The sequence below is a fragment of the Mus caroli genome, unplaced genomic scaffold (genome assembly GCF_978045245.1).
Source record: "Mus caroli unplaced genomic scaffold, Mus_caroli_1 scaffold_2, whole genome shotgun sequence".
Classification (NCBI taxonomy): domain Eukaryota; kingdom Metazoa; phylum Chordata; class Mammalia; order Rodentia; family Muridae; genus Mus; species Mus caroli.
In genome coordinates this window covers 61664081-61684601 of record NW_028227257.1, presented here as the reverse complement: position 1 = coordinate 61684601, position 20521 = coordinate 61664081, and the positions used below count along the sequence as shown (strand labels likewise).

At 50.9% G+C, this 20521-nt stretch overlaps 1 protein-coding gene and 1 long non-coding RNA gene across 8 annotated transcripts in view; one reads left to right on the top strand and one right to left on the bottom strand.

Moving 5' to 3' along the window:
• Positions 1-1526: 1526 nt before the first annotated feature.
• On the bottom strand, positions 1527-4141 carry LOC147005837 (uncharacterized). 3 transcript variants are annotated; one of them, XR_015046495.1, is made up of 4 exons: positions 4065-4141; positions 2884-2970; positions 2110-2269; positions 1527-1712 (listed from the first exon to the last, which is right to left on the bottom strand). It is a non-coding gene; the product is annotated as an uncharacterized LOC147005837 (long non-coding RNA). The 3 variants fall into 3 exon arrangements; XR_015046494.1 differs by lacking the exon at positions 4065-4141 and adding an exon at positions 3842-3987; XR_015046496.1 differs by lacking the exon at positions 4065-4141 and adding an exon at positions 3595-3797.
• The window catches only part of Pak6 (p21 (RAC1) activated kinase 6), a 34636-nt gene continuing 18042 nt past the window's right edge, over positions 3928-20521 (top strand). For 2 of the 5 annotated variants that reach the window (XM_085834566.1, XM_085834569.1), the window contains exons 1-3: positions 3928-4165; positions 4949-5025; positions 17915-18020. The gene's annotated coding sequence lies outside the window, so the exon portion shown is untranslated. Of the gene's footprint in view, positions 4166-4282; positions 4452-4944; positions 5026-16824; positions 17494-17914; positions 18021-20521 lie in introns of those variants that run through there. The other 3 variants (XM_021154605.3, XM_085834567.1, XM_029474696.2) reach the window with 3 other exon arrangements.

Below are 20521 nucleotides of genomic sequence, written 5' to 3'. Positions count from 1 at the left end.
TTGTCCCAGTGTGGGCATCTGTGAAGGCTGTGGTCAATGCTGATGTTTAGAGGCCCCAAGGCTGCCCTGACCTCTCTGCTCTGTCCTCGATCCCCGGGCTTGCTATTTGGAGAGCGTGGCTAATTTGGAAGGGAGGAGGAGGGGCTCGTGTTGCTCTCTTCCTGCACCCTCTGTTATCTGTGGCTGCTGGCTTTGTAGCAGAAGGCTGAGTTGCCTGGACTGGGGCTGCTGACAGTTTCTTCACAATTTCTGTTACTTCTTATAAACCAACCAGAACTTAGAAATGTCACATTTCCTAAAGAGAGTGGATGTAATTGTTAGTCCAATCAATTATTCCTTCAAATTTAGTATAATAAACAGCCTACCTCCTTAACTCCTTCAATCTTGCTCTTCCTTCTAAACTATTTCTGGGCGTGTGAAAGAAGAAAAAGGACTTTTCATTGCCCACATTGCCTTAAAATGGAATTGTGGGGGACATTCAGATACATGAGCTCCGTGTGCTCTTTACAGAGTGCGGGCTTCCATGTTAGCTCGGCATTCTCTATCGCAATTGTTACTTTTGCTTTTTAAAGATTTATTTATTATGTGTAAGTACATTGTAGCTGTCTTCAGACACACCAGAAGAGAGCATCAGATCTCATTACAGATGGTTGTGAGCCACCATGTGGTTGCTGGGATTTGAACTTAAGACCTCTGGAAGAGCAGTCAGTGCTCTTAACCACTGAGCCATCTCTCCAGGCCCTGTATCTCAATTTTTTTTTAAAGATTTATTCATTTTTATTATATGTAAGCACACTGCAGACACTCCAGAAAAGGGCGCCAGATCTCGTTACGGATGGTTGTGAGCCACCATGTGGTTGCTGGGATTTGAACCTCGGACCTTTGGAAGAGCAGTCGGGTGCTCTTACCCACTGAGCCATCTCACCAGCCCAGTGTATCTCAATTTTTAAAGCCTTGCTTTTTGTGGTTTTATTTTATGCTAATGAATTTTTGCCCACATGTTTGTTTGTGCAGTCTCTCTCTCTCTCTCTCTCTCTCTCTCTCTCTCTCTCTCTCTGTGTGTGTGTGTGTGTGTGTGTTGCCCACAGAGGTCAAAGAGGGCACCAGATCCCCTAAAATTAGGGTTTCAGATGGTTCAAGCTGCTATGTGGTGATGGGAATCAAACTTGGGTCCTCTGGAAGAGCAACTGGTGTTCTTAACTATTGAAGTATCTTTCCACCCCTTCTTGCTTATTTTTAAACAGGTATTTTTAAAAATAGAAAAATATGTTTAGTGAAAATTTCAGATAATGGAAAAAGTTAACATTTTAAAGAAAGTAGAAGGTTCACCAGACCCCCCTCTCAACGTGACAGCAGAGTTAGAAACAGGTGTAGAAATAGCTCGTGCTTTTCAGTGAACTGGAGAAGATGACTTCTATTGTCTTGCAGCATGCGGCGTCATATCTCTCTGTTGTCAGTGCCATTCTTCCCCCACAGAGAAACAGATACAAATTTTCATTCTTATTTTATTATTACGTGTATGTGCATGTGTGCACATGCATGTGCATGAATGCCAAAGTGCACATGCGGGGGTCAGAGGTCAACTTCTCTCCCTCCACCATGGGATCCAGCGTTCTAACTCAGGTTGGCAGGTTCAGGTGGCTGCACTTTTACCCACTGAGCCATCTTGCTGACCTGCCTCCATCCTTGGTCAGGGTCCAGCAGGTATTTGGCTGCATAAGAAAGTACCATCCGATATTAGTCAGTCCCCGATTTGTGAGCTTTCTATGGCTTCCATTTTTTCTGATCATAAACAATACTAATATATATGGAGAGAGAGAGAGAGAGAGAGAGAGAGAGAGAGAGAGAGAGAGAGAGAGACCAGATCCGCTGTAGGCCTAGAATGCTTTATGTAGCCTAGGCTACCCTCAAACTAACAGTAACACTCCTACCTTAGCCCCCCCCTCCAGTGCTGGAATTACAGGTGTGATCCACCATAAATTTGCTTCTGACTTAACATGCTTCTGTCTGCTTTTAGAGCCTAGCCTACATGGACCATTTATAATCATTTCCTCACGATGTTATTTTGAAGGACAAAAAGGAAAGACAGAGTTCTCTAAAACTACCTACCTAGTTCAAGGGAAAACGTTTCCTGTTGGCCCCTGAGTGACATTTGTATGTGGATTTTGATGTCCCTCTTGTTGGACATTGACGTTGTCCCCGTGTGCAGTCTGAGACCTTTGCACAGGCAGTGACTGGGAGTCCTGGTTTTAGAAGATTAGCTTGGTGACTAGGTAGATAAAAATGAGCAATAAATGACATAGGCCGACGGAGAAGACCGCTGATGTTTACCAAGCTCTCAGATGAACAGTCCCTGACCGGGCAGCTTTGTCTACCGAATTCCCATAATCCTGGGAGGCAGGTGAAATTGATTCCATTTTATAGATGATGACATTGAGATTCAGTTGGTTAAACAGCAGGCCAGAGTCACTCAATTAGTGAACAATAGAGCTGAGATGTGAGCTCAAGACTGAAAATTCAGAGCTCAGGGAGTTAGCCACATTTTAAGAATGAATATTCAAAAGTGATATGAATACTCTAGTGCCCCCTTGGGTATTTAGAATCAGAAGCTTTCTCATGGCAGTACTTGTGGGTCTAGGAACACGTGGTGAGCAGTGTGGGCTGAACTGTTCACAATGGGGCAGCTACCACATAGGTTTGAGGTCAGCCTTCAGCAGAGTTTAGTGGAAGCCACAGAGAGGGTATGGAATGATGCCTGGGAAAAGGGAAAAGACAAACAATTGGCTAAGACGGGAATTTGGGCACTTCCCAGATGGACATGAGAGAAAATGACCAGTGAAGGAGGCAGGAGGCTCAAGACAGTGAGGGAGGGGTCATGCTTACCGAGTGCTCTCCAGGGAACCGGCAGGTGGGCATCCTGAGTCTCCTTTCCAGCGGATGCAACTGTTTTTAGTGGTGGGAGGGGCGATGCTGGAGCAGGGGAGAACAGAAAGATGGTACCCACAGGGCTGAGTACCCCACCCTCCATCCTCGCCCTTTTTGCCCTTTAGGACAAAACCAGATGAGAACCAGTAAGGGCGTGCAACCCAGCTGTGGCCACGCCTGCCAGGGCTGAGACCCACAGCTGCAAACCTGGGGCGCGGATGGGAAGGGGGTTAGGCTTGGCTGTGAGCCAAGAAGGTCTGGTTTCTGGGGAACAACGGTGAGGTGAACTACAGTAGGCTCCTCTGAATCCCACCCCTCAGTCCTTTCTCTCCCTCCTCCCCCTCAGCAAAGGAAAGCAGTAAGAAACGTGTTTTTTTATAAATAGCTCCAGCCCCAGCTGATTTGTAAATTCAGTGGGTTTTTTTGTGTCAATGACATCACCCTCCTCCCCATGGCAACCCCCGACGATATCAAAATTGCCAGGCAACGTTGGAGCTGCTCGCGCCCTACAGGAGCAGGTCGCTGCCTGAGGATCTAATGGAGAAATCCCAAAGTGAGCTGGGGTGCACGGTGGAGGAGGGGTGCGCCGCGGCCGGGGCTGCGGGGCCCTGATCGATTGACCAGAGGAAGGCGGGAGTGGTTGTCGCTTGCTCCGCAGCTTGAACACACCGGGGCTCCACGGCCAGCTCCTCCTGACAGCAGCGGCAGACCACAGCAGGTGGGGGGAGGGCACTGCTCGGTTCCTGACATGCCGGGAGCAGCAAGCAGCCATCCAGGTGACTAAGCCGGCCCACCGCCACTGAGTCACCCACCCACCCTGGCTTTTCTTCCTTCCCCCTTTGCATCTGATTATTTGGGGAGCTGAAAACTTGGAGGTGTCCCTGAGGCCCGCCCCTTCTAACTCTCCCCGCCCTACCTCGGCTTGGAGGAAGATGGAACTCGCCCGGAAGCTGCCACTACCCCCTAAGGACATGGAAGGCACGGAGGGAGCCAGAGGTGCCCATGGAGAGACCTCGGCTGGCAGAATACAATAGCAGACATGGTGTTCGGGCTGCCCGTGTGTCCTCTGAAGGTTCTGGGAGAGAAGGGGAGTCTAGTCCACACCGACTGGAGTCCTTCTGGGCTGCCTTTGCGCTCACCTCTCAAGGGGATCTTTCTGTAAAACGAAACGTGTGGCTTCCAGGGTCATTGGTATTTGGAGAGCAAGACTGGATTGGCATAGGCAGGCCTGTGCAGGTAGGTGGCTCTGTACTGGGTGTGGACCCACGTGTGTGAGAGGGTGAGGGTGTGTCACAGTGCGTACGCGCCCAGCCAGATCTGAGGACAGCCGCTGGTCAGCAGAGAGCTGGGATGGGGACCTGACAGGGGTTGATTCTGACCGATGCTGGGCCAGCCTAGTCTTGAGTGCATGTTGGGGAGAAGGGACAGCAAACACGTGGCCTGAGCAGACAGAAGGACAGCTGCCTGCTCAGGCAGGCCCAAGCCCTGACTGGGTCCACAGGACAGAGACATGGCCAGATGCCAAGGTAGGAAGCCGCTCTGAGGCCTGGCCAAGTGTTAGGAACTAAACTCATAGGCATGGGTGTGCAGGTTCATCGCTTGTCTTCCTGACAGCCCCCAGTGCCCAGAGAACACCTTTCTAACAAGGATCTTATCACTCTCCCAGGCAGAGCTGTTCATCTCTTATGTGTGTCCCTGCTGAGCTCAAAGACACATCCAATGAGCAGGCTACAGGCTGGGGCTCGGCTGGGGGCCACCCTGAAACCCCCTTTCAGGCATGCCCCTATGTGTGACAGGCAGAGGGGTGTGGGCCCCCTACCTCCTCCACACAACTGGCAGGCTTTTAGGCACATCGGTGAGTAAGCTGCCGCAGGCAGGGAGGTTGTGCCCACAGAGATGAGATGACACCAATCAGGGACCTTCTGAGGAAAAGCGGCTGAAAGAGAAAATCACTGGGGTTTTTCTTTTTCTTTCTTTCTTTCTTTTTTTTTTTTTTTTTTTTTTTTTTTTGGCCTAAAGGTAGCACCAAGCTTCTGGGCTCCAGACAAGCACCAGCCTGCAGTGGGAGAGGGTGAGGCCCAGCTGCCCAGGAGTGCCAAGGTAAGGTCTCCACTGTGGCAGCAGGTTCTGGATTCTTGAGCTGGGGACAGGGTGTCCATTTATTGAGGCCACTCCTCACCTAGGCCAGAGAAGCTAACTCTGTGTTCACACACACACACACACACACACACACACACACACACACAAAACTGAGCTCTTGGACTAAGGGATCTCTGAGGTGGCCTGACTGTTGGCCACCCCCTCTTCAGGTAGATTTTGAAACAGCTCGGTGGAAACCAGTTTCTGGCTCTGGGCTTGTTCCTACAGTCCCTGCCTTTGCTTCCTGCTCCTGCCAGACCAAGCCAGGGCCACCAGGACTTCTTCCAAGAAGCCCTTCTCACCTGCCCCTCATGTAGTCATTCCACAAATATTTATGGTGTGTCCTCTGCCTACTGGGCTTCTGCCCGCCCTGGTGCCCTTCCCCTGAACTCAACCTGACAGACTCTGACTCTGAAAGTCAGCATGAGGCCAGGGCCAAGCCAGTGTTACCCTTAGTCTTCCTTGGGCTTACCACTTCTGCTCAGGGTTCTGGGCTGGTGGGCTTCATCAGGCCCCAGGAACTCAAGTCCATGCCTCAGGGAGCAAGGTTAGTGCAGTGTAGCCACTGGTGTAGAATGCCAAGGTCAGAAAATGTTGCATTTCTTCCGGGGAGGCAGGGGTGTCTTTCCCGAAGTTGGTTCTGATGAAAACTGAGTTCCCAGGGTGGGCTTGGGAGCTCAACTAGTTAAGGCCAGGGGTTGGTCTTTGGGTTAAGAAGGGTCCCGCTCTGTGGGCATTCTTACCTACTTTTTTTTTTCTGGTGATAAGCCTGGGAACTCGCATGACAAGGGCATCAAGGGACTTGGCACCAAAAATGAACCCTTTAAGAAGTATTTGACTTGGGTGGAAACTCTGAGCCCCTGCAGGGCATATAGGAACTGCATAACCTTTCTGATGACCCCTCCCCCACCCACATACACTGGGTACATTTGAGATTTGCCAGGCACAGGGAAGGTGCAGGCCAGTGGGGTGCAGCCTACTCTATGTAGTTTTCCTCAGGATGAGCAACACTACTCCCTGTCCTGGGAGAGAGGACACAAAGGACCACAGTCGGGAGGAGACGATAGTATCATCTATACCTGGCTTCGGGATGAGGAAAACGACCAGACCATGGAAGGGCCTTCTGCTTCCTCCCAGAAGGTGACTCTTAAGGGAGCCTCCAGGTCTGCAGAACCGAGCAGAAGCCAGAGCCCAGCTTCGAGCAGAATGGCAGGTGCTAGTGAATATGCAAGCTGAGCAGTAGTCCCTTAGGGAGGCAGCCAGCTTAGCCAGGAGGAAGCCTAGGGTAGAAGCCAGGCCATCATGAGATGGAAAGTCTGCTGGGGTCTTAAGGGGGTTCAGTAAAGCCTTTGGGCTGGTTTCTGACCCTATCTGTCTCTGTGGGAGATTCTGGGCACAGAGGACTGGCAGTGCCAGTCAAGGAATAAGCTGAGATACTAGAAGATGGTATCCTTACTCACACGGCCCATGCTTGCAGAAGTCAGAGGATCTTCTGGGAGACCTGTGGCTGAGAGCAGAGAGCCTTTCCTAGTGGCTGCCATCCAGATGTCAGTGGGAACACCCAGCAGCCGAGCAGGTGGTCAGACTTGGGCAGTGCCAGGCCTGCAGACCTTACTGTCAGGCATTTTGTAGCCAGCCTTGGTAGGGAGGCAGCTTGAGAAAAGAGCTCATTTCTGTGAGTCTCCTGCTAGAAGAAATAGAGTAGCTAGCAAAGCGGGACACAGCATAGGAAATGGAAACTTCTCAGCCAAGGTTAGCCCTCCTGTGTGTATGTGTGTGTGTGTTCATGACCTGGGAAACTATTAGCCCCAGACTCTTCCTCAACCCCCAATACACTCTACCTCCATCATAACTTAGACTCTGGGTCCAGGAAGGAATAAGTGGAGAATGGGGCTGTGAAAAGAAGGAGGCTTGTCTGTGTGTGCTACTACAACATAGTATGTACTGTTGCTTTTAAACACAAAATCTCCCTGGTGTTTGGTCTACCAAACCAAGACTGAGGAGCCAGACACTGTAGTGTAGACGCTTCTAGCTCAGAGAACCAGAGAGGCACCCAGCTGACATTCCAGAGGGAAACACTCCTCCTCTTTCCCCACGCTGTCTAAAATACCCTTGGACTCACAGACCCTCTTTTCTGTTTACTTATGCTCATCCCTGTCGGCTGGTTCCCTATCAGCTGGTCAAGGTCTGCCTCTTGACCCAGGGTTGACTTTTTTTAGCTCTTGGATTAAAGGTGTGTGCTAGGGCTGAGCCCCAACACAAGTTATTTCTAGTTCACAATCTTGGGGTTCACAGTATGATCAAATGCCCTGCAGTAATAATCTACTGCTACGTAATTTCCACACAAAGGAACTTTATCCATATCTCACTCTCAGAAGCCAGGCAGTCCAAGGTCAAAGGGCCCACATTTAGCAAAAGCCTCAGCGCTGACTGAGATGTCACATGGCAGAAAGACAAAAGAGCTGCACCCACTCTGATCTGCGCTGTGTAAGGACAACCATCCACTCATAAGGGTGGTACCCTGGCGATCCAAATATCTCTCAACCCTGTTGCATTGGGGGTTAAGTTGTGGTACCTGACAGGCTGTGAGATCCAGATAGTGCCTGTTGCTGCTCACTGGCTCAAAGCTAGTGATCGCCGGGTTACTAAGTACCAGATCCAGATGGCTGGAAGAGGGGGTGAGAAAGAGAGAAACAGGACAGAGCTTTGGGCCTGGGGAAGCTTGTACAGAGTAAAGGGATGGAGAGAGACACTGAGCTCAGGGTCAAGGCGGAGCCACAGAGCCAGGTTATAACTGGATGGCTTCTCCTTATGCCTTCAATGGCCCATCTTATCTCTGAAGTTGTCACCCATGATTCATCCAGTCTAAATAATTTATGAATTTGAGCCAGTCTTAAATTAGCCACTTCATAAAAATGTAACCACCCCACACACAAAATCCCTATGTTATGAGAGAAAACTCCATGTGGATCTATCTCTAGGTCCAGGCAAAGGATGCTAGTCCCAGACCTGGGGAATGTCACTGAGCAGAGTCAGGAGTGTGTCAGGCCTTCATTGATGCTTCTGGTAACTTGGATGTGTTATTACACACCTCTCCACCTTAGTTTCCTCTCCCAACCCACAAAGATAATTAGCACCTGTGGGCTAGGGCTGTTGAGGGGGTAGCCAGGATGCTTTGGAAACTGCTGAGACCATCAGAGGAGCAAGGTGCTGGAAAGAAGGGACCCATATTATTTAAGGGATGCAGGAAAGGCTTGCTGGGTGACTGTGGAAGATCCTCCCCTGAGAGAAGCAAAAGTCGACGGGTCCAGGACCGAGAAAGCCAGGGAGAATGGCAACACCAGATCCATTTGTCCCATAGAGCAAATTGTGATCTCAGGTTCTTAAAAAAAAAACCTAGGCTAGCTGGACATGGTGGCGTACGCCTTTAATCCCAGCACTCTGGAGGCAGAGGCAGGTGGATTTCTGAGTTCAAGGCCATCCTGTTCTACAGAGTGAGTTCCAGGACAGCCAGGACTACACAGAGAAACCCTGTGTTCAAAAACCAAAAAAAAAAAAAAAGAACCCCAGGCTACTGAAAACAGTTCCTTCTGAGGCCGGGAGTTCAGGGTCCTACAGATTTGGAGTGTGCTGTACCCATGCAAGAGATGGGGAGGCGAAGCAATTGCTGTAGGCCTGACATCTTTTCTCATAGTGGATGATGCAGTTCCTGAAGAGCTGTGATCTCACTATGCCCATCCGAAACACAAAGCTAGGACAACTGCAGGCAGAGAGGACCACTGGTGAAAGATGCAGAGAGGACCACTGGTGAAAGATGCAGAGAGGACCACTGATGAAAGATGCAGAGAGGACCACTGGTGAAAGATGCAGAGAGGACCACTGGTGAAAGATGCAGAGAGGACCACTGGTGAAAGATGCAGAGAGGACCACTGGTGAAAGATGCAGAGAGGACCACTGGTGAAAGATGCAGAGAGGACCACTGGTGAAAGATGGGGTTTTTTTTAAGGGGAGGGCAGGGAGGTGGGTTGATGCTCAATCTCCAAAACTTTTTAAACTTTTCCTACCAAGTGGTCATCTGTCCTAGTAATTTAGAAAAGTTAATCTCCACCACCACGACCACCCCCACCCATCCTGATTTCACCTAGAAACAAAGGCAAAGCCAGAACACGACAAGTTCTTTTGCTAAGCTGGAAGAAATTTCCTCTCTGGACCAGAGGCCACAGGACCTCAGCCCCAGCACAGGAACACTCATCCTGGTCAGTAATGTCTATAAAAGCTCATTATAGTATTACTGTAGTACAGAAACCCAAGTATTTAGGGGGGCGCGCTGATGACAGTTTTGGATGATCGGGACTTCTCTGGGGCACTGATTCTGCTCATGATTCAGACAGCACTGTCCTGAGGGTGTTCTGCTGGTCAGCGTTTGCGCCTGTATCCTAGGGCCCTAGACCTCTGGCTAAGGAGAGAACATCATGGCTGACTCCTTCCTTCTCACTTCAGGCTACCCAGAGCGCGGAAAAGACTTCCCTGAGTTCTCAGAAAAGTATGTGCAGAAACCTCAAGTCAGCTGTGTGTTGTTCTGGCCTCTGATCTCAGGGCAGCAGGGGCCCAGCCTACTCTCCCCCAGGGCAAATAGCAACAAACCAGTCACCTTACTCAAGGCTGCCGTCACAGCATCTCGGACTCCCAGAAGCTCAGGCATCAGCAGAGTTAAAACTGGGAGGACTGGTTCTGTAGTGCCTGGAGCATCTCCAGCTTCACATGGGGAGTCATGTGGAATTGTACAAGAAGGTACTGAGGTAGAAGGAGCTAGGGGACCATTCGGCCAGAGTACAAGTTGCCCAGGAGAGGAAAGGCTATCCATCACTGAGCTGGCCCTCTTAGATGCCGTAGCACCTTCAAGACAAAGGAGGGGTTCTCTGACAATGTTTAATTCAACTCTCATTGATGTATAGAGGAAAACCCACCCAGAGAGAAAAGGGGGGTCCTGAGGTCACCCCACTAACTAAAAGCCCTATCTCCCTTGACCAGCAGCAGGCAGATATAGCTCATAGCTTGACGATTTTGAGAAAGGTGGTTTGGCCTGACATTGGGAGGCTGGACAGGTCCTTATGCCTCCTCTGTGCATGTTGTTTTTACAGGGACCTGTGCTGGCTGGGCTGGCTGGCTCACCCTGCATTCTGCTCAGCATGGGGCCTCAGTCTGGCTTGTGTTTATTAACCAAGTATTCCCCAAGGACAGATATCATTCCTGGGCACTGCACTAGGCCACTGGCCAATAAACAGAGCTAACTAATTTGTAAGTGGACTGACTCAAGTTCTGTGTGTCCCAGGAAGTATCACAGGCTGTGAAAGACTCAGGCCATGAAGGGGCAATGATAAGAACACCTGGAAATGAGAGAATCTGGGCAGAGGGGGAGAGGAGGCATGTGGGGGGGGGGGAATCTCAGGTCATCTCTTTGTGTGTGTGTGTGTGTGTGTGTGTGTGTGTGTGTGTGTGTGTGTGTGTGAGAGAGAGAGAGAGAGAGAGAGAGAGAGAGAGAGAGAGAGAGAGAGAGAGAGAGAGAGAGAATGAGAGAGATTCTCATGTATGGTCTCTGTGTTACATGTTGATGTGCTCAGCGGACCCATGAGGAGCCCAGAGGCTGACATCATTGTCCTCCTCAATTACTTCTCTATCTTACTTTTTTTTTTTTTTTGAGAGAGAGACAGAGTGAGAAAGAGACAGAGAGACAGAGAGATATAGCGAGAGATTTAGTTTCCTATGTGTGTGTCTGTGTCTGTGGACGCCAACGGGTGTGTACAGGCCAGAAGAGGGTGGTGAGCCCTCTGGAGCTGTACTTACAGGCAGTCTCGAGCCACCTGATATGATGGGTGCTGGGAACTGAACTTTGTGTCCTCTAGACGTGCTGAAAGAACTCAAGCGTTGAGTCATCTCTCCAGCATCCCCCTATGAGATAGGGTATCTCACTGAACCTGGAGCTCATTATGTCTGCTAGACGACCTGGCCAGTAAGTCCTGTCTCTTGGTTGCCCCAAGAGCTAGAGACACATTCTGTGCTGGGCCATAGCTGGCCTTTTATGTGGGTTTTGGCAGGGGAGAGGGCTTGAATTTGGGTTCTCATGCTGGCACGGCAAGTACTTTGCCCATGGAGCCGTCCTTTTAGCCCAGAGGAAGGAATGTAACTGGCACCCATCACCATCGGAGGTCAGTTCCCAGGAGGAGGAGCATGGTCCCACGTCAGCAGATCTGAGACAGGCAAGAAGATTTTAGGGTAGAACTTGCTGGAAGAAGAGGGTGTGCCCAATGTCCAGAAAGGAGGACTGAGTGTTAGCCCACAGGAAGGATGGAGCCGGATTCACAGCAAATGGGGCAGAAAAAGTAGATATTCAGGACTCTACAAAGCATGTAAGAGCAATATGGGGGATACTTCCACTATCCACCAGCTAAGCAGGGGCGCAGGTATGGGTGTGGCAATGGTGTGATCAGGACCCACCTTCTCAGTGTTCACAGGAATGTTCCAGTAAACAAACAGGAGTTTTGCCTAGTATGTGCCAAAGTGCCAGGAAAGGAAATACCCAGGGCGAACAGTCAATCAAGCACAGACCAGCCAAATGTCAGTTAAACAAGCCATGCCTTCAGATAGCAACCTAGTGGCCAGAGCTCCCCAGTGGCCACACAGCCCAGACCCTTTGACTGTCAGGCAACTACACCTAAGTATAGCTTCCTATTCAGAGAATTGGGGTGGCCCTTGGGGAGGGCAGCCTCATGCACCCTCAGAAACTTTGGTCCTCATCTGTCCAGGCATAGGAGCCCCCCCCATACCATCACCATCTGTGGATCCCTGAAAGTCAGACCCAAGGGCTACATTCATATAGCCCTCCCGAAGCCTCAGACCCGAGGCAGCAACTGCAGGTCCAACAGAGAGAAAGGGGTTCTATCCAAGGGGCCTTCCAGCTGTTAGTTCAGCCAGTAGCAATGGCAGCTAGTGAGCTGAAGGGCCAGCAAAAGGCATCTGGAGGCCATTAATAGTAGAACCTGCAAAGCAACTGTAGCAAGAAGATATTAAATGAATTCATCATGTCTCTAAAGCAAGTGTCCTTACTGTAGAGATAGCTTGGCTCCCCAGGCCTTCCTAGGAAGGCTTAGCTCATAGTCCATGTCCCTGGGAAGGGTGCCATGGTCTGCAGAGAGGCCAATGTTCCTGAATGGCTTATCTCAGGTTACCAGGTCCCTTGGGAAGGTCTGGCTAATTGAAATGAACTCCCACTGTCAGTTTTTGTTTGGAGAGCAGTCTAGAAAAGGTTAGAATTTGAGGAAAAGGAGAGAGAGAGAGACTGTTATGTGTGAGGCCAGAATGCCTGAGTTCTTGTCCTATCAGCAAATGGATGGAAGGTCCCATCAAGTGGGCACCCTTGGACTTTTCCCCAACAATGACTGGATGCTAGGCAGAGCAGGTTCTTTTCTAGGCCATGGAGTAGTCCACCTGTCGAATCGGTTGAGTAGAAGGCAGTTGCCCTTCTGGAAGAATCTGGGATTCTGCTCTGTGTTGTACCACAATGGGCTTGACTGGTCTTTATGGAAGGTGTGTGTACACTGTGAGTGTGTGTGTGTGTGTGTGTGGTCTTCTTACTCTTTCATCCGTTGTGTTCACTCTGTTTGGAGGTGCTGGTCCCAAGGACCTCTGCATCCCAATGCTTAGACCTTATCACTTCACCCTCCCAAGGGAAGGGAGCAAAGTTTCCCCCACTATCCCCATCAAGAAACCAAAGCTGAGGTCATGGGAACACCCAGATGTGGCAAGGGAATTGGTTAGGCTCTGCCTGCCTCCTCCTGCAGGAGGACCAAAGGGTCTGACAAAGTTAGCTTTCAACTCATGCTCCCCAGCCCTTAGAGCCAGGCACTGTGCGCTTGTCCCATCAGCGCATGCATGCATGGGCTGTCATGGAAAGGGAAGTAGCTAGACCAATCCCAGAGCAGAAAGAGACAGGCGGTTCTCTGCCCCTCCTAGAGCCCAGTCTCCATCGGACCCCTCCTCCTCCCTACAATGTGCAGAGGCAGTGTGCCTGCCTCCCCAGTAGTCTCTGAATGTGGGATTCATCAAGTCCCTTTGGGTCTGTGATGGAGAGAGAGCGTGAAGCAGGGTCTGCAGGCACGGTATTGACTCATGACTAATGAAACCTAGTACTTGGCTCCTAGCAGTGGATTCAGTGACCACCTTTGTCTTGCACATATGGAGGCCCCCCCCTGCCCTCTTCAGATTCGGGGTGGAGAGAGCCACTGTATCAGACTCACCCTTCCTGAGTAGTGGCATAAGTGGCCTCTTCCCACTGCCACCTGTTCAGACTGTCCTTGGCCTCAGGAACTTCTGAGCACTAGAGTTAAGAGATATTCATAAATCATATACCTGAGTCACATACCTGTGGCTTCTTCACTCAGTAACCAGCTTAGGCCACTTACACCTGCACAGACTCCCACTGGCCACACACCTTATATACAACACTGTTTCTCCTGATTCTGAGAGCTCAGAAGTCCAAGGTTAAGATGCTGGAGGATTTGATGTTCAGTGAAGGCCCATTTCCTGGTTTATAAGTGTCTTTTCATAATAACATCAGGTGGCCAGAGCCTGGAGCCTACTCTGGGGCCTCTTGTGTAGGGCACTAATCCCACTCATGATATGTTATGGGTTTTTTAGGGTAGCAACAAGCTAGGCTCAGTCACCTCACTGATATAGGGCCAATTAAAGAAAGGAGTAGTGGGGATTGGGGTAGGGGGAAAAAGATGTATACAATATGGCTGCACAGGGAAGAGGAACAGAAGAGGAACCAGAGACGCCCCCCCCAAGTCCATCTTTAGGAGTACCGACAGGTTTGGTTTTAAATAGAGGACAGTAAGAGTATAACTCTCCAGTCCTCATTGTCAGCGCGTGGCTCTGCACTTTAGAAGCCCATCTCTGTCTCAGCAACATCCTGCTAGGTGGGTGGATGCGTTGTCAGATCTGTACCAAGTCCCTCCCTGGGAGGCAAGTTCTGGCTTGCACCAGGGCTTCCGCTTATCCTTTCCTTAGAGAGGAACTCAAGCAGAAAATCATAATTCCTTGTGGTCCACTACCTCATAGATTGATAGCTGGAAGGGAGGGAGCAGGTCTTTCTTTGAGAATGTTCTCCTGCTGACCAGAGGTTACTTTGGTAGTGTTTGTTTGTTTGTTTGTTTGTTTTTGGAGACAGGGTTTCTCTTTGTAGCCCTGGCGGTCTTAGAACTTGCTATGCAGACTAGGCTGGTCTCAGACTCACAGAGATAGATCCACCTGCCTCTGCCTCCTAAATGCTGGCCGGGGTTAACCACTAGGGTAGTTACAGGGCCTTAGGTGCTAAATACTTGTAAAACCCTGCCTCTTAGTTATCACCTCACCCTGCAGATTAGATCTCAGCATATGAATAGGTAAGTGTGGGGGTGGGGTGGGGTGGGGAAGGATCCATGCGTTTGCTTTACTAGGAAGTATGAGTCCTTTCTTAGCCACGGTGCGCCTCAGTTTTCATCACCTGTAAAGTAAGAATAATAATATGGCACTTCCACGCAGGGTTACCACGCAGACCAAATAAGACCGTGTATGCTAGGAGCTACGCTCAGGGCTCCGCCCACAGGAAGCATTCAGTAATTGGCAGGTCTGATTACTACTGTTCAGAGCGGAGGCATCCAGAGACAGGAAACTCACGGGGAGCTTGTTAGCAAGCTCCTGGTTCCTAGGAAACGTTTCAAGTCCTGAGCAGAAAGGTGCTGGGAAGGATAATGTGTTTGTATTTCTAAACCACAAGTTGATCCATATCTTTCCTCTTTGGCCCTAACCTGGGCTCACGGCCCTAGCTGTGCCAGTCAGATGTTACAACAGGCCCGACAGCCACTGACTGTCAGAGAACTGGGAAGTGCTCACTCCACCCCATGTGCCACCCTGAGGCCCTTAAAGATTGCTCTGGCTGGCTGGCCAATATTCCAAGAGCCCCTTCTGGTGTTTCCTGTACTTTTTCCAAAGCTTCTGTGTGAATTCCCTGAGTAACAGACCTATGCCAGAGACCATGTCTCCTCAGGGGAGTGCATGCCTGCTGTCCCATATCCTTGACACCACAATAGGGGGAAGAGGCCTAGAGTGCATGCCCACAGGAGGCAACACTCTTTAGTCTGTTACTAGGACTTTCCACACTGTCGTCCTGCTCTCTCCTCTGAGGCAGGCTTGAGCTAGGCATGGATCAGAGAAACACAGAGAAGAGGGACAAGGAGACACAGGGGAATTAGCCACTCAATCGACCCTGCAGATCCCAGCCATACCAACCCGCTGGGCACCATCCCACCTAGTGCAGCTGAACTTGTGTAGAAGCAGTGGGACATGTAGAAGTGTGGCTTGGTGTGTGTTAGACCCTACGCCAGGGATGCCCCCAGTGTAGTCCTGTACTGATCATGGGAACTTTTCTCTAGCAAATCTTGCTGAGAGCAGGTTTGGTTAACTTCATCAATGGAGGAGTCATTACCTCCTTGGCCCATCTTGCTTGAGAACCCCTGCCTTTCTTGAGGCCCCAGTCCCCAGTCCAGCTTCCAAGGGTGGAGGGGGAACCTAGGGTTTTCTAAACCTATTCTTTGTAAGGAAAGGATGGAGACTTGACTGATGTCTACTCTGGGATATGTAATCCTTGATTCAAACCAAATTAGATGCCAATTGACTTCTGATAATATTCTAATATTCATATTTTATTGAAATTCAACAATTCAAAATTAATGCTTAGAGCCATGGTTTTGGCATATAAAGGTATTTTATTAAAAGATAGTAGCTCATGTATACTTGTGGATCAGTTAAAAAGACAATTTAGGGTGTTGATTCTAGCTTCAATGCTGCATTTCTTTCCAGCTTTGATTTGTAGTTCATTTCAAACTCACAACAACCAATCTTGTCCTTTGTTCCACACAACACAACCTTCTTCCTACAGGCAACATCAGACAAGTACCTAGGCCCCAGAGATCTGTGGGGAAACCATTTGTATCACTGCAAGGGCCTCTGGCAGCTTCCTGGCTGCCTACAGAAGTCAGGGTTTTGCTTAGGATGCCCAAAGGAAAGAGAATCCACTTAGGAAAAGCACAGAGGAGACGGGGCAAAGCAGAGAGCCACAAAATGTGCATATCTGTGTTGGGCGGATGATCAGGAGAACCTGTAATCAGCTGCCGAAGCCTCTGTACGACCCTTCCACTGCACATAAGCCTGCCACCATGCCTTCTCCAGTAGAGCGGAGGGCATGGAGGTCTGAGAGGCAATCAGACAGGGCATAGGCCTTTGTGGGTCTGTCAAGAACCCATGAATCACCTCCATGCTGGTTAGTAGAGCCCTGTCATAAGCTCTAGGTTAGCTACCTAACCCACAATGAAGATGACTTAATCAGAAATGTCACCCATAGGGCTAAAGAATCCATGAGCAAAAATAGACAGCAAACATGATGTCACTTAAAAGACAAAGCCTGAGATACCAGCAGTGGTGACCAAAAAAGCAGTACTGTCCTCTGTCCAGTATTCCCTGTCTGTGATACCAGTCACCTAGCCCCCCACAGGAAGCAGCCCTTTGAGTGCCAAATGTACATATTTCTAAGCCAGAATCCCCTTAGCACTCAGCAAATACAGTTCTCTCAAGGAAGGACAGAGAAGGTCTTTTCTATTCCTTGTTTGGGGGAGGAGACAGACAGGTGGTCACTGCTTCCCCCAAGCCAGGTAGAGGGCTCCTGCAGGAACTTACTCTGTTCCCGTGTGCCAGGCTGCTTACAGTCCCTTTCCTGTAATCTTGAAGCCACATAAAGTTCTCAAGACTAAGCCAGGATGACAAAGAAATCAGAATCCCTTTATATCCTGCTCTCCTGCCTGCACAAAGAGGCCAACCCAGGACAGTCGCAGAGCTGGGGAACTTGTCCAGACTGGCAAGCAAGCCAAGATGCAGGATTTCAGGGCTCGGATCGGGCCCTGAGAGATGTGCGAGTGGGCACATCTTGGGGAGTGGGCTCCGGGCTCCAAAACAGGCATTTGCGAGCTACTTAACGAGCTGATTGCACAACTGCCGCTTAGTAGATAATCCAGGTCCTGGCTTGGCGCCTCGGGGAGGTCGCGGCTGGCAGGCGGTGGTCGGCGGGGCTGGAGCCGAGCTGCTGGAGGGAAGGCGGTGGGCATGCAGCTGCCCCTTGGTCGAGCCCGGAGCGCCCCTCGCTATCTCTCCGGAGCTCCCGCGCTCTCGGCGTCCCACCTGAAGCCACACCCTGCGGTCCAACTCCGCGCCAGGTGAAGCGGGCGTCGCACCGACGTGCTGCCGCCCCTCCTTGCCGTGCCCGCGCCGAGGTCCCTCCCGCGGAGGGCGGGCCCGGCTACCGCGGCCTCTCGGGGCTCTCCGTGGCTTCCCGCTTGGCAGGTGGGTGCCTGGGGCCCCGCGGAGGATCGGGGATCCCTGGAACCCGGATGGGGATTACGGCTCTCTAGGACCCAGGCTTGCCGCGCGCTCACGGCCCCTGCCCCGGGCTCTCAGTCCCCGAAGTTCGGGAATGGCTCGCCGCAGGTCCTAGGAGCCTATGGGCTCCTGCACACGGGCTCGGCGACCCACCTCGGCGTGAGCGCCGCACGGGACCGATCGCGCGGGGACAAGGGCGACCTCCGAAGTGGTGCTGCGCCCCCTCCCCCACCCTCTCCAGTCCCACTCTCTGCGGCTCAGCAGGCACCGGAGTTCGCTCTGTCGCTAGGCGGGCGGGGTGCGGTTCCCAACGTCCTGGACTCCAGCCAGTCGCAGAATCCGCGGGGACACTTCATTACATTGATCACACTGTGCTTCTCCCTAGGCCGGCAGAGGACTGGCCCTGGAAGGTCCCGGGATCTCCCGCCACCTCCATGCTCTAGAGAGCTGACCGCAGAAGGGAGAAAGGAGCGGAGAGAAGGCCACAGGAGGTGAGTGAGGGGCCTCCTGCTCCAGACCTTCCTAGGCGGTAGGTTGGGAGGGGCAGTGGGAGGGCAGGGGGCTCTCCTGAGCTGGATTCCTCCAGGTACTGTTAGACAGTGGCAGTGGCCCGGTGGAGGTGCCATTTCTCAATCCATTGCCTGTGTCAGATAAGTCATTCGCAACCTCTTCCAACACATGGTAGGCCAGCAGGGAGTCAAATGCCCCGCCCAGTCTCTGATGTCATCAGGTTTGATAACCCGCTGAACAAGGCAGTGTCCCAAAGCTCAGGTCCACAGAATGCATGCAAGAGGCTTCCAGACAAGAAAGACGGTGGCAAACCCAAGTTTGTGCTCACCAGTGCAGGAAGCCCTGCTAACAGTGTCCAGCTCATTCATTCCACGCTCAGAGAGTAGCTCTCCGTGTGGGGGTGTGCTGCCGGTATCACCAGGGGCTAAGGCATAAGAGTTCTGGGGATGTAAGCCAGATTCTCTGCATTTTTTTTTGCCATATTCTAATGCTTTTTAAGTTATTTTGGCATTTTTCTGTGTTAAGGTGGGGAGTGGTCCCTGGTCCAGTGGGCCTGGGAACACATTTGGAACCAAATGGTGGTGGCTTCGGACCCCCACGTTGCTGTTGATTACTTAGGCAGTTGTTTTTCTCCCTAAAAGTTTTAACGTCTGTAAAGTGGGGTCCAGTGTCAAGTGGTGAGGATTAAGCTGTCCACATAGGACAGCTGAAATGTAAACCCGGAGTAGTAAATGTTCAACAGCCCAAGATGGTACCTCACCAGCCCTCAGCTAGAAGGGCTTACGCTACCTTGAATGGGGACCTTTGAGACAATGTGGTCCACTCCGCAAGATATTTTGGAGGGCATTAGAGCCAAATGATAGATATAAAGTGAAGGCAGAGAGAAGAGAGAGAGAGAGAGAGAGAGAGAGAGACTTTAGTAAGGTAAATAATAGGAGGTCCTAACTCACCACCTCTAGCACAGGGGAAGGGGCCACATCTAGAAGGAGATCCAGCTTTACAGACAGAAACAGCAGCAACATCTGTATGTATTCACATGTGTTCTCACATGTTCATGCCTGAGCTGAGCATATTGTTACCTTGGGTACTTTTGGGACACCAGGAGTCTTTGGCTTGTGGCTTCTGTGTCCATCTCTGCTCTTAAGTAGCTGTGTGACATGGCAGGCTGTTTGACATCTCTGGTACTCCTCCTGGTCGGAGCTTGAAGTCAGAAGGACTTTGTATCCCAACCTCTCCATGTATAATCAAGGAGAACAGCTTTTCTCAGAACCTCGGTTTCTCCATCTGTAACACGGAGCCCAGAATGCCTGCACAAACCATCGATTCAAGAATCAAAAACACCCAGGATGGTGTTATAACTGAGGAGCAGAGGCAGGAAGAGCTCTGTGAGTTCAAGGCCAGCCTGGTCCACATAGTGAGCTCCAGGGCAGTCAAGGGAGACTCTGGCAAAGCAGGTTCCACCTACCTCACAGTAGGTTTTGAGCATAAAGCAGGGAGGACCACAAGAGGGCTCTGGACAACTAAGGGCCATAGACATATAAAGCAGTCTTGTGGCTGGGGAAGGGACTGAGGACCAGGGTTTCTACATGAAATCACTGACATCTGACGGTAAGAAGGGCCTGCAGTGCCCTGAAGGAATGCCATTCTTCATCCTTCTTAGAGGCAGTGCCCAACTTAGAGCCTCATGCCCAGGACAGCCCAGGGCTGTCTTGCATCTTGCATCTTGCATCTTGCATCTTGCATCTTGCATCTTGCATCTTGCATCTTGCATCTTGCATCTTGCATCTTGCATCTTGCATCTTGCATCTTGCATCTTGCATCTTGCATCTTGCACCAGAAGCAGGATGGTACAAGACCAAGACTCTAGGCACAGCACACAGAGGTCGGAGAGCTGGACTAGTGTGAGCGGCTGCTGGACCAAGCACTGTTAGAGTGGTCTGGAACTGGGCCAGACAAAGCCCAAGTCAATATTGACTGTCCTGAGCTGGCTAGCCTGCTCCTCAACCTCTCATTCAGCAGGAGTGTTGACATTAGCTACTGAATGAGCTTCAGCATTGTATTCTTTTAAACAACAGCCCTGTTATCTCTCCCTTGGGGTTCTCTGCGGCCTGTTGTGTGGGAATGGTAGGAAGATGTAGTCCCACTTCTTCTGCCTGGGTCACACAAGTGGGGTAACAGAACCTCTGTGTCCTTCGCAGCTTTCTGGGGCCTTCTGCACCATGGCCCTATGGAGCTGTACAAAGCCACCAGAGGGCCACAGCTTGAGTCTGGAGGTAGCAACTGAGTCAAAAGCAGGTGAAACTTTCTCCTAGTGTTGTCTGGGAAATCAGATAGGAAGCTGGGGTGCCACCTTCCCTGACTCTCAGGGCAATGTAGAGAGAAACAGAGCAGGCCTGGAGCCTAGTGGAGGCTGAGCAGTAAGAGGGCCACACATGCCTTGGGCAGGGACAGGAGCTCCTTGTTGCTGAACATGTTTAAGCAG